General features: G+C 40.7%; 1 long non-coding RNA gene across 1 annotated transcript; it reads right to left on the bottom strand.

Moving 5' to 3' along the window:
- Positions 1-10,146: 10,146 nt before the first annotated feature.
- On the bottom strand, positions 10,147-10,859 carry LOC145432198 (uncharacterized). Its single transcript, XR_013912475.1, has 2 exons — positions 10,739-10,859; positions 10,147-10,392 (listed from the first exon to the last, which is right to left on the bottom strand). It is a non-coding gene; the product is annotated as an uncharacterized LOC145432198 (long non-coding RNA).
- Positions 10,860-11,540: the final 681 nt, after the last annotated feature.

Genomic DNA, 11,540 nt, shown 5'->3' on the forward strand with positions numbered 1-11,540 from the left:
AGTTCAGAAATAGAAATGTCTTTACATACAGTGGGGCAAAAAAGTATTTAGTCAGCCACCGATTGTGCAAGTTCCCCCACCTAAAATGATGACAGAGGTCAGTAATTTGCACCAGAGGTACACTTCAACTGTGAGAGACAGAATGTGAAAAAAAAATCCATGAATCCACATGGTAGGATTTGTAAAGAATTTATTCGTAAATCAGGGTGGAAAATAAGTATTTGGTCAATAACAAAAATACAACTCAATACTTTGTAACATAACCTTTGTTGGCAATAACAGAGGTCAAACGTTTACTATAGGTCTTTACCAGGTTTGCACACACAGTAGCTGGTATTTTGGCCCATTCCTCCATGCAGATCTTCTCGAGAGCAGTGATGTTTTGGGGCTGTCGCCGAGCAACACGGACTTTCAACTCCCGCCACAGATTTTCTATGGGGTTGAGGTCTGGAGACTGGCTAGGCCACTCCAGGACTTTCAAATGCTTCTTACGGAGCCACTCCTTTGTTGCCCGGGCGGTGTGTTTTGGATCATTGTCATGTTGGAAGACCCAGCCTCGTTTCATCTTCAAAGTTCTCACTGATGGAAGGAGGTTTTGGCTCAAAATCTCACGATACATGGCCCCATTCATTCTGTCCTTAACACGGATCAGTCGTCCTGTCCCCTTGGCAGAAAAACAGCCCCATAGCATGATGTTTCCACCCCCATGCTTCACAGTAGGTATGGTGTTCTTGGGATGCAACTCAGTATTCTTCTTCCTCCAAACACGACGAGTTGAGTTTATACCAAAAAGTTCTACTTTGGTTTCATCTGACCACATGACATTCTCCCAATCCTCTGCTGTATCATCCATGTGCTCTCTGGCAAACTTCAGACGGGCCTGGACATGCACTGGCTTCAGCAGCGGAACACGTCTGGCACTGCGGGATTTGATTCCCTGCCGTTGTAGTGTGTTACTGATGGTGACCTTTGTTACTTTGGTCCCAGCTCTCTGCAGGTCATTCACCAGGTCCCCCCGTGTGGTTCTGGGATCTTTGCTCACCGTTCTCATGATCATTTTGACCCCACGGGATGAGATCTTGCGTGGAGCCCCAGATCGAGGGAGATTATCAGTGGTCTTGTATGTCTTCCATTTTCTGATGATTGCTCCCACAGTTGATTTTTTCACACCAAGCTGCTTGCCTATTGTAGATTCACTCTTCCCAGTCTGGTGCAGGTCTACAATACTTTTCCTGGTGTCCTTCGAAAGCTCTTTGGTCTTGGCCATGGCGGAGTTTGGAGTCTGACTGTTTGAGGCTGTGGACAGGTGTCTTTTATACAGATGATGAGTTCAAACAGGTGCCATTCATACAGGTAACGAGTGGGGGACAGAAAAGCTTCTTACAGAAGACGTTACAGGTCTGTGAGAGCCAGAGATTTTCCTTGTTTGAGGTGACCAAATACTTATTTTCCACCCTAATTTACGAATAAATTCTTTACAAATGTGAATTCATGGATTTTTTTTCACATTCTGTCTCTCACAGTTGAAGTGTACCTCTGGTGCAAATTACTGACCTCTGTCATCATTTTAAGTGGGGGAACTTGCACAATCGGTGGCTGACTAAATACTTTTTTGCCCCACTGTATATGTATGTATGTATATACAGTATCTCAGTTATTTCACACATTTTAAGACAAATATCACAAAGCACTTCACAACACAACAAAACAAAACAAAAACAAAAGTGTAAAAAGATGAGTTTTGAGAGCTGTTTTGATGCTTTGTTTCTAGCTTTCTTAGAGCTGACATGGGTGCTTTGTTTATTTTGGGGTGCCGCTCATTTGACAGCCAGCAGTGGAGGAATACTCAAATAAAATCTCATGCACCTCACGTCTGAGTGTCACTACTAAACTGATGAACTGTGAAGCACACAACACAAAAATGGCTGCTTCATGATTACACTCATTTTAAAATCTGCAGGTTATATTATTGTGGCGGGGCGTGGCCTGCGGTGCCGTGCAGAGGAGGCGGACGCACCTGCACGGAATCCGCAATCACGCCCCGCCGAATTAAATATTGTACTGGGTCCTGTGGCTGTATTGTTGTGATAGTGTTGAGCGGGCAGCGGGAGAGCTGCAGCTCTGTGAGTATTGTGGACAGCAACCGTCAAAGCTTTAATAAAAAGCATCAAAATGCCACTGGGTCTGCCGTGTATGTTTACAATTATTTTAGCATTTAGCATTAGCTGGAGTTAGCCTGGCAGTGATCCAGGCAGACTGCAAGAGTAAATCTAAACTGTCCAGGATGTGAAGAAAATGTTACCTGCTGATTTAGTCGATGTTCTCTGACAGTATTCAACAATGAAACCTTATTCAGGTTGTGTGAAGGAGTTTATTCTCCATGGCTAAGAGTGTAGGTATTATATTACTAACATCTGCAGCAACTTGATCCTCCTTGCTGATCAACAGCTCCAGGGTAAATTAAGAAGAGAAGTAAAGTGTTTTACTTATTTGTTTCAGTGCATTCCCTCCAGCTCTGTATTCTTGCATGCAGCAAGCTGTGCTGAAGGAAAAAAACTCTTCCACTTCAAACAAAGCTCCAGTTACCACTTTAAATGTTCACTGCCTTATTTTATATTATGGTAGATTCCTATACCTTCATTCAAGGTGATAAAGGCTTTTAAGTTGCAATATAGAATCCATCTAATTCCGAGAGATAAGAAAAGTGTTAAAATTCAACAGAACACCACTAGTCAAATATTTTTTTAAAAAAAATCTTGTTCAGACAACTATTAGTCAACAGGTTCATATCTAATGGGTATGGGGACACATGGATGCATGGTCAACATTTCTGATGCTTATCCAACTAGACAAAACAGGCTCAGCATCAATTCCAGTATCATAGTTGGTGTTCATCAGTCCTTATTCCTTTCTCATGGAAAGAAACTGAGAATATGCCATATGCCAAGCCAACCACCAACCACACCCCGTTACACACCCCCACTGCCCGACTTAGGCTGGGGAGCCATCCGGCCTAGCCTAACCCCCCACCTCGCACGAGCGAGAGAGGTGCGACCCTTGCCTATGGACCACTTTGAAGTTGAATTAAAAGGCTGGAGGGTCAGATACCACTGTGTGATCTGGGTGTGGGCATCCTTCGTGCGGTAGGATGCAGCAGTGCAGCAGGGCGTGATCCGAACAGAGGGTGACAGGGCGGCCCAGGAGGTAACAATGAAGGGTGTCAACTGCCCACCGGATGGCCAGGCACTGCTTTTCCACAGTGCTGTAACTGGCCACCCATGCTCCGTCCAGGTGTCGCTTTGGATGATGACATCATCCAGGTAGCCAGCAGCATAAGCAGTGTGTGGATGCAGTACCCAGTCCATAAGGTGCTGGAAAGTGGCAGGGTCTCTGAACAAGCCGAATGGAAATGTGACGAATTGGTACAAACCCTACGGAGTGAAGAAAGATGTATTTTTTCCTCGACTCTGCAGACAAGGGAATCTGCCAGTAGCCCTTGGTTAAATCCAGCATCGTAAAAAGCGAGCAGTGTCTAACCTGTCCAGGAGCTCGTCAACCAAGCAAGAGCAAGAGATAAGCATCAAACTGTAACACCTCATTCATCTTGCGATAGTCCACACAGAACCGTACAGACCCATCTTTCTTCGCTACAAGAACTATGGGGTTACATCAAGCACTGTGCAACTCTTTTATTACTCCTAGCTTTAGCATTTCCACAAATTCCTTTTGCACGATCTGCTCAGGTAACTTGTAGGGCCATAAACACACAGTTTCAAATTGATGCTCCATGAGATTCATACGGCTGGGCAGGGGGAGAGCACATCCGCAAACCACTGTTGCAATGTGACAGCATCCACTCTCTGGTCCTGTGTAAGATGGTTATCACAATGGTGGGAGGTGGGAATTAGTGATGTGCGGATCGATCCTGAAATATCGATTCCTCTGATACCAATCATTTATGTTCTAGAATCGATTCTCACATTAAAATATCAATATTTTAGTAATTTAGAGTAAATTTGTAGTTTATCATTAACAGGAACACAGTGGAAAGAAACTATAACATTCGGATTGTCTACATTCAAAGGAACTACTTCCTCTTCCGCCTTTCATAGTCATGTGCGAAATATGGCTGTATAAATGTCTCGCAGCCGCTAGTGTGCACTCACAACAATGGCTGAGCGTAATTGTGCGAACGTATTTTACCTCCACAAACAGCTGAGACGTTGTTTGCGATACATGTGGCAAAAAAAGTGAGGTGTTGTGGCCATACTTGCCAACCTTGAGACCTCAGAATTATGGAGACATTCAAAAGGGCTGTTGGGGGGGGGCGAGGTTAAATACATTTTACAGGGTTTATTTATCGGATAAAATACGTTAAATGTCACCGTTATTATTGGCCGGCCTGGAAACAGCGGGGGTGTCCAAATTCAGAGGCTGCACCTGAGGACCCGGCCTTTGCGGTCTAAAGAAAGCCGGGTAGTACGTCACGAGCTCCCTCGGTGGAATGAAACTCTGCCGTCTGCTCCTTCCTATCTAAATTATAACCGGGCGCTGACGTAAACTCTCGACCATCTCACACTTCTGTTTAATCAGTTTTCTGTTTGACATTTATTCAGCTGTGTGAAAACCTCAGAGGAACCCTCCCGAGGGATTAATAAAGTTAAATTTAATTTAATCTAATCTAATAACTTTAATCTCAGCCAAACCGATTTACTCACAAACAAATAAAACACTGAAAAAGCCAAACAATAACATTTTTAAGTTATCAAACTGACTTATATATCATGTTTAACCCGAGTAGTGAAAGACCGCGGGGGTTTGAAGACGATGTGTCGGTCGGCTCAGATATTTGAAGTTTACACGGCTACATTCTCACCTGAAAATATGGTAAAAGTTTTTTTGCGACCCAGAAAGAGAAATAAGAGTAATATTAAAACTAAGCAGCTGCCGTCATTGTTGGAAACTGGAATTGGCTGGGCTGCGCTATGAATTCTGCGATATGGTTTTTCAATTTTGTTGGTCCAGGTTGGTCCATTTCTGACATTCAAGAACAAAACAAAAACAAATCAGCGACCAATATAGCCATCTTTCTTTGCAAGGACACTCAAAAGCCTGCCATCCATGGATTCTGTCAGTGTTTTGATCTGTTCACCATCAACATTGCGTGCAGCAGCAACCACAGCCTCCCAGACACTGTTCAGAGAGGTGTACTGTTTTCCCTCCTTGTAAATCTCACATTTGATGATGGACCACATGTTCTCAATGGGTTTCAGATCAGGTGAACAAGGTGGCCATGTCATTAGTTTTTCTTCTTTTATACCCTTTCTTGCCAGCCACGCTGTGGAGTACTTGGACGCGTGTGATGGAGCATTGTCCTGCATGAAAATCATGTTTTTCTTGAAGGATGCAGACTTCTTCCTGTACCACTGCTTGGAGAAGGTGTCTTCCAGAAACTGGCAGTAGGACTGGGAGTTGAGCTTGACTCCATCCTCAACCCGAAAAGGCCCCACAAGCTCATCTTTGATGATACCAGCCCAAACCAGTACTCCACCTCCACCTTGCTGGCGTCTGAGTCGGACTGGAGCTCTCTGCCCTTTACCAATCCAGCCACGGGCCCATCCATCTGGCCCATCAAGACTCACTCTCATTTCATCAGTCCATAAAACCTTAGAAAAACCAGTCTTGAGATATTTCTTGGCCCAGTCTTGACGTTTCAGCTTGTGTGTCTTGTTCAGTGGTGGTCGTCTTTCAGCCTTTCTTACCTTGGCCATGTCTCTGAGTATTGCACACCTTGTGCTTTTGGGCACTCCAGTGATGTTGCAGCTCTGAAATATGGCCAAACTGGTGGCAAGTGGCATCTTGGCAGCTGCACGCTTGACTTTTCTCAGTTCATGGGCAGTTATTTTGCGCCTTGGTTTTTCCACACACTTCTTGCGACCCTGTTGACTATTTTGAATGAAACGCTTGATTGTTCGATGATTACGCTTCAGAAGCTTTGCAATTTTGAGACTGCTGCATCCCTCTGCAAGATATCTCACTATTTTTGACTTTTCTGATCCTGTCAAGTCCTTCTTTTGACCCATTTTGCCAAAGGAAAGGAAGTTGCCTAATAATTATGCACACCTGATATAGGGTGTTGATGTCATTAGACCACACCCCTTCTCATTACAGAGATGCACATCACCTAATATGCTTAATTGGTAGTAGGCTTTCGAGCCTATACAGCTTGGAGTAAGACAACATGCATGAAGAGGATGATGTGGACAAAATACTAATTTGCCTAATAATTCTGCACTCCCTGTAATAATAGGGGAATGAACAATGAGATCATCAGAGTTAGATGGGTGATTACCATAGGTGTGTTATGCCAGAGGCGGGGACCCAAGATGAGTCCCGCCCACGAGCACAGACAACAACAAACAAACACAGATAGAGGTGAGAAAGAAAACTAAGACAGAGAGACAGGTAGACACAAAACCTGTGGGAAAACTGAGGGACCATGATAGTCTCTTTCTTATATAAGCCACTCATGTCCCAAATTATGTAACATTGGTAATTAGCAAGCTATTTTTAATGTTACACAAAACAGATTTTGCAAAAAATATTTATAATAACAAGAAGCACTCAGAGAGTGAGAACCTCCACCAAGGTAGCTTATTCTCTAGGCAGTATTTTATTTTTAAGGGAGTCATATCGTATTTTGCATATAAACATTATGTAGGCGTAGATAATGGATAATAGGTATTTATCTGTAAATAACTGGACATGAATAACTTGACCTCATTATGTAATATTACACTGCATTCTCTTTCTTGCTCAACAATTCTTCATTTAAAGATACTGTATAACACATTTTGGGGTGAACATGAAAGAACGGAAGATGTAAAATGTAAACGTGAGATCAGAGGTCAAATGTGACATGATGCCAACTATAATGTGATATTTAGAATCCCCATATACCAGTAACATTTTCTTGATGTTGCCTTTGCAAACAAAGGCAGTAGATCAATAGATAGACTTTGAGATTGATATGTTGACCTTAAAGAAGGTCAACAGTTTGAAGGAGAGGTCAGAGATCAAATGTGACATGATATTTTGAAACCTTCATATAGTTTTTTCCATGTGTCGAGAATGCGCACCATGCTTCTAAGATTCATAGTTTCTAAGTAATAAGGGTTTTTTGTCATTTTTTGAACAATGAATCATTAAATTGATTTTGAGGACTTGTACTATTAACATCACCCCACTCCACACCTCTACACAGTTTAATCAGATTTCAAGCAAATCTTTTAGAGCTACTATGCTTAAAAATAGCCAGAATGGCACACACAAGTTAAACATGAATGAAAATTACACAATCTTCAGGTGATGAGTACGTTCAGAAATTTGAATCTGCCTTTAAATGCATAAAAGTAAATAATTTTCATTCATTTATAAATTATCAACATAGTTGACTTGCTGTATAACATGTCATTGCATTAAATGGAAAGCAAAGTAAATGAAAACTTCAGGTCTGAGGCATAAACTTCTGAATAAACTGATTTCAATAATGTCAGCATGGTGAAACTGACATCTATGCTGAACATTGCCATAAATCATTCTGTAGTAATTCACAAAATAAATGAATAAATATAAAATATTGATTTAAAATGTGCAATGGCTAAAACACCACTTTATGTACTGTGAAGCCTGCAGTTACAAAGGAGAGCAATAAGTTAAGAACAGACATGTCATTACCGACTGAATACGCATGTAATTGGGCTTTTCTTATATATTCACATCCTGCAAATCTTGAATGGTGCTATTTACTCTTACTTATGTTTACAAGTGTCACTTGCGTTTGTGTTTAAGTTCGAAAGCTGTTGATCTTAGACAAGAACTTATGTTTTAATATATGAAAGGAGTACATAGAAAAGAGTCATGTTTTATGTATGTTATCTAAGAACATTCAATAAAAACATGTGCAATGACAAGTAGCTACATAAAGTAGAAAATCTTTGCAGCATGTAAAATACTATATTAAATCCAAACCATGCATACCAGTGGTGAGTACAAATATTTACTAAAACAAAACAGCTCTATATCCGCCATTATAGAAATTCATCTCATGTAAACAACAACGTGGCAGCACAGTGGCACGGTGGTTAGCACTGCTGCTGCACAGCAAGAAGGTCCTGAGTTCAATTCCACCATGAGGCCGGGGTCTTTCTGTGTGGAGTTTGCGTGGGTTCCCTCCAGGTACTCCGGCTTCCTCCCACAGTCCAAAGACATGCAGCTAGTGGGGATAGGTTAATTGGTTAATCCAAATTACCCATAGGTGTGAATGCGGGATTGAATGTGAGTGCGAATAGTTGTTTGTCCCTGTGTTTTAGCCCTGCGACAGACTGGCAACCTGTCCAGGGTGTACCCTGCCTCTCGCCCTATGACAGCTGGGATAGGCTCCAGTGCGACCCTGAAAAGGATAAGCGGAAGCGGATGGCTGGAAAACAGCTCTAATTTTTTAAAAGGACTTACAAAGCTACATTCACTGTTGGGAAGGGCAATGAGAAAGTCCCCACATGTGGAAAGGCTGCAGTAACGCAAAAGGTTGTAACATGACAGTAACTATGTATGGGGAAAAGGGGGAGGAAGAACTGTGAAATTATTATAAAATGTGATTCATAAAAACGTTTCATTAATACAGGACTTGACATTTTACATCAAACATAGCATAAAGAATACAATTTCTGGTTTCTATTTTGCTGCACTAAAAGTTTAGTCTAAAGCCATCATCACCCCACTGGATCTGCTATTTAAGAGACAAAGGACAATATTTTTTTGAAAATATATAATTTCTGAAAGGGGTAAAATGAAGCTGGTTTTCTATGCTTTATGTGTAGATGATGAACAGTGCCTCCACAAATAGACAAAACAGAGGTAGCCATTACAATGTTAAGCAGACCTCCACTGGAATCAGTGGGTGATAATTTTGGTGGAATGCACAGGAGCATGTTTGTAGCCGTTAAAAACCTCTCCCCTTAGGTTCTCTTAGGCTACGTCCATACCTACATCGGTATTTTTGAAAACACAGCTTTTTCTATGCGTTTGGGCCCTTCGTCCACGTGTTAACTGTGTTTTGGATCACCGTAAACGAATAAACTTCTGCCAGGGTGAAAACTTTCAAAAACTAGTTTTTGCATTTACTTTTGGATGAGGAAAATAGAGATTCAGTCACGCAACGTCAAAGGTGTGCGCCTGTTTTGACGTCATGCTGGGCGCCACATTATTGTTTACATGTGATTAATTTCTATAATGGTGAATATAGACAAAATACTGTTGCTGTTACTTGTACTATCTGCAACTTTTACACACTTACATATACACATGCAGTTACTGTACCTCCATTTAGAAAAACAGAGGCGTCAGAGTGAGTTTTGGACATGGCTTCAACACATGAGCTCTCACAACCCAAATCCTGACGCCAACGTCGATTTTGAATAAATAAAATTTTTTACAAATTGCATTTCGTCCATTCCTAAGTTGTGAGTCTACACCAGCCGTATTTCACAGCGTTGCGACTTATGAATCACTCAGACTAATGTAAAATGTTCAGTTTATTTCTTTACTGAATAAACTCTGGCCAAGGGAGCCAGTGAGACAAAATCCAAAATACTGTCTTTAGTTATTAACATGTGAAATGATGAAGACACTTGAAAAGTGCTGCCTTTCCAGAAAAACACAAAAACTTTTCAGAAGTACTTAAGGTTTGGTCAATATTTCTACATGGTTAGGATTTGGCATGTCCTTGAAAGCGTTTGACTTTGTTTTTTGTGTCTACACAGCAAATCCAGCATGTCCAAATTAACACTGTCGGATTTGATTTCAACACTATTAAAGTGTCTATATGGGTCCACACCAGAGAGTGTTAATTTAACTCTTTTTGGAGAGTTGGTACGTTAACTCTGATTTAGTGTTAAACACCAAATCTGTCTGGAGTTGATCATTTAACACTTGGTGTTAAGAGTTTATATATTAACTCTCAAAGAGTATTTTAGTTTAACTACGTAAGAGTTATCTTCTAATTCATTCTAAAAAGCAGGAATTTTACTGTTCTGAACTTCTAGAAATTTCTTTTGGAAATAAACATTTACTAAAAAGATGCAATGGTTTTTGAAAAACATTTATTCTGAACTGTGCACCACAATTTCAAAACATTTTCTGAAAGATGTAACAGTATACATGTTCTCACTTTCATTAGAATTTTGTTTATCAAAAGGTCTGACATGGTAAACGCAAATAACAGCATTCTCATCACTTATTTCTTCAATACAATATGCATGTCCTTCATTCATCCCTTTGTGGAACTTCAACGCACTTCTGCTCTCCCCCATATTCCATCTTCACAAGCATATCCTGTGCGGAGATTGAATAAAAATTAGTTGACACTAATTAATGGCACAAATAATCCAGTAATCGGTTTCAGGCTTCAAGTAGCACCATTATACCAACATTTCACATTCTAGACATTGTTTTAGGTGTATTTGACCAAAAGTTTGACTGAAAATTCACATGCAAGCTTTTTTTCAAGGCTGTGGTATTTGCCCGCAAACAATACCTTTCAGCTAGCTAAAACAGAATGTTATGCTATCACCGAGCAACATGGCTAATGCCTTTCACACAGCTTTGTCTCAACTCCAAAGAGCCACAGAAGTAAAAGCTCATAATAATAATTGAAACAATCTTTGAAAGAATGACTTACCAAGCATGGCAAACAACTCAAATATGTAGAGCAAAATGTTCTGAAACGGCTTCACTTCACTTCGATTGGAGCCGTGCTGGGGGCGGAGTCTGTGAATTTACTCTATTGGTGTCATAGCCCCTGTAGGAGTTCAGAGTTAAGAGGTCAAGAGTTAATGTTTCCATTGTAACACCTCCAGATTTGACAGAGAAACACTCATTTTTAACACTCGATTTTAACTACTATCATTTTACACCTCAGAGTTACATTAAAAGAATGTGACTCTGCTTAGAGTAAAATTAACTCTACTTTTGCAAGAAGACTATTAACACCAAAACATTTAACACTTTTGAATTTGCTGTGTACATGTGGACGGAAATATTCTTTTAAAACTGCACATGAGGACGGAATTTGTTTTTAAACTGAAACAGAAAATCTGTGTTTTCAAAAATACCCGTGTACGTGTGGAGTAAACTGATAAAAGGATGTTGGAATAAATGAAGCATTAGAGATAGGATAGCAGTTTGGTCATTTTGAAGTGGTTCAGCATAGAGTTACTTCTTCTATGATTTAAAAGAAGCCAGTTAAGGTGTTTCAGTTCTCTAATACCTCCTGGGAGCCCCCCAGTAGTGATGTTCGAGAATCACTTTACTGACTCGTGAATCATGATTCACAAGCCCAACTGACTCACTGACTCATCCCTGTTGCTGTTAGCAAACTAATTCCATTAGTAGAAATATATCTAGCTTATAATTAAAATTGTGGGGGGGAAAACAACAGCCAGTTTCGTAACAAAAGCATTTCTACTCTGAACTGGAAGAAA

The sequence above is a fragment of the Astatotilapia calliptera genome, chromosome 12 (assembly GCF_964374335.1).
Source record: "Astatotilapia calliptera chromosome 12, fAstCal68.1, whole genome shotgun sequence".
NCBI lineage: Eukaryota > Metazoa > Chordata > Actinopteri > Cichliformes > Cichlidae > Astatotilapia > Astatotilapia calliptera.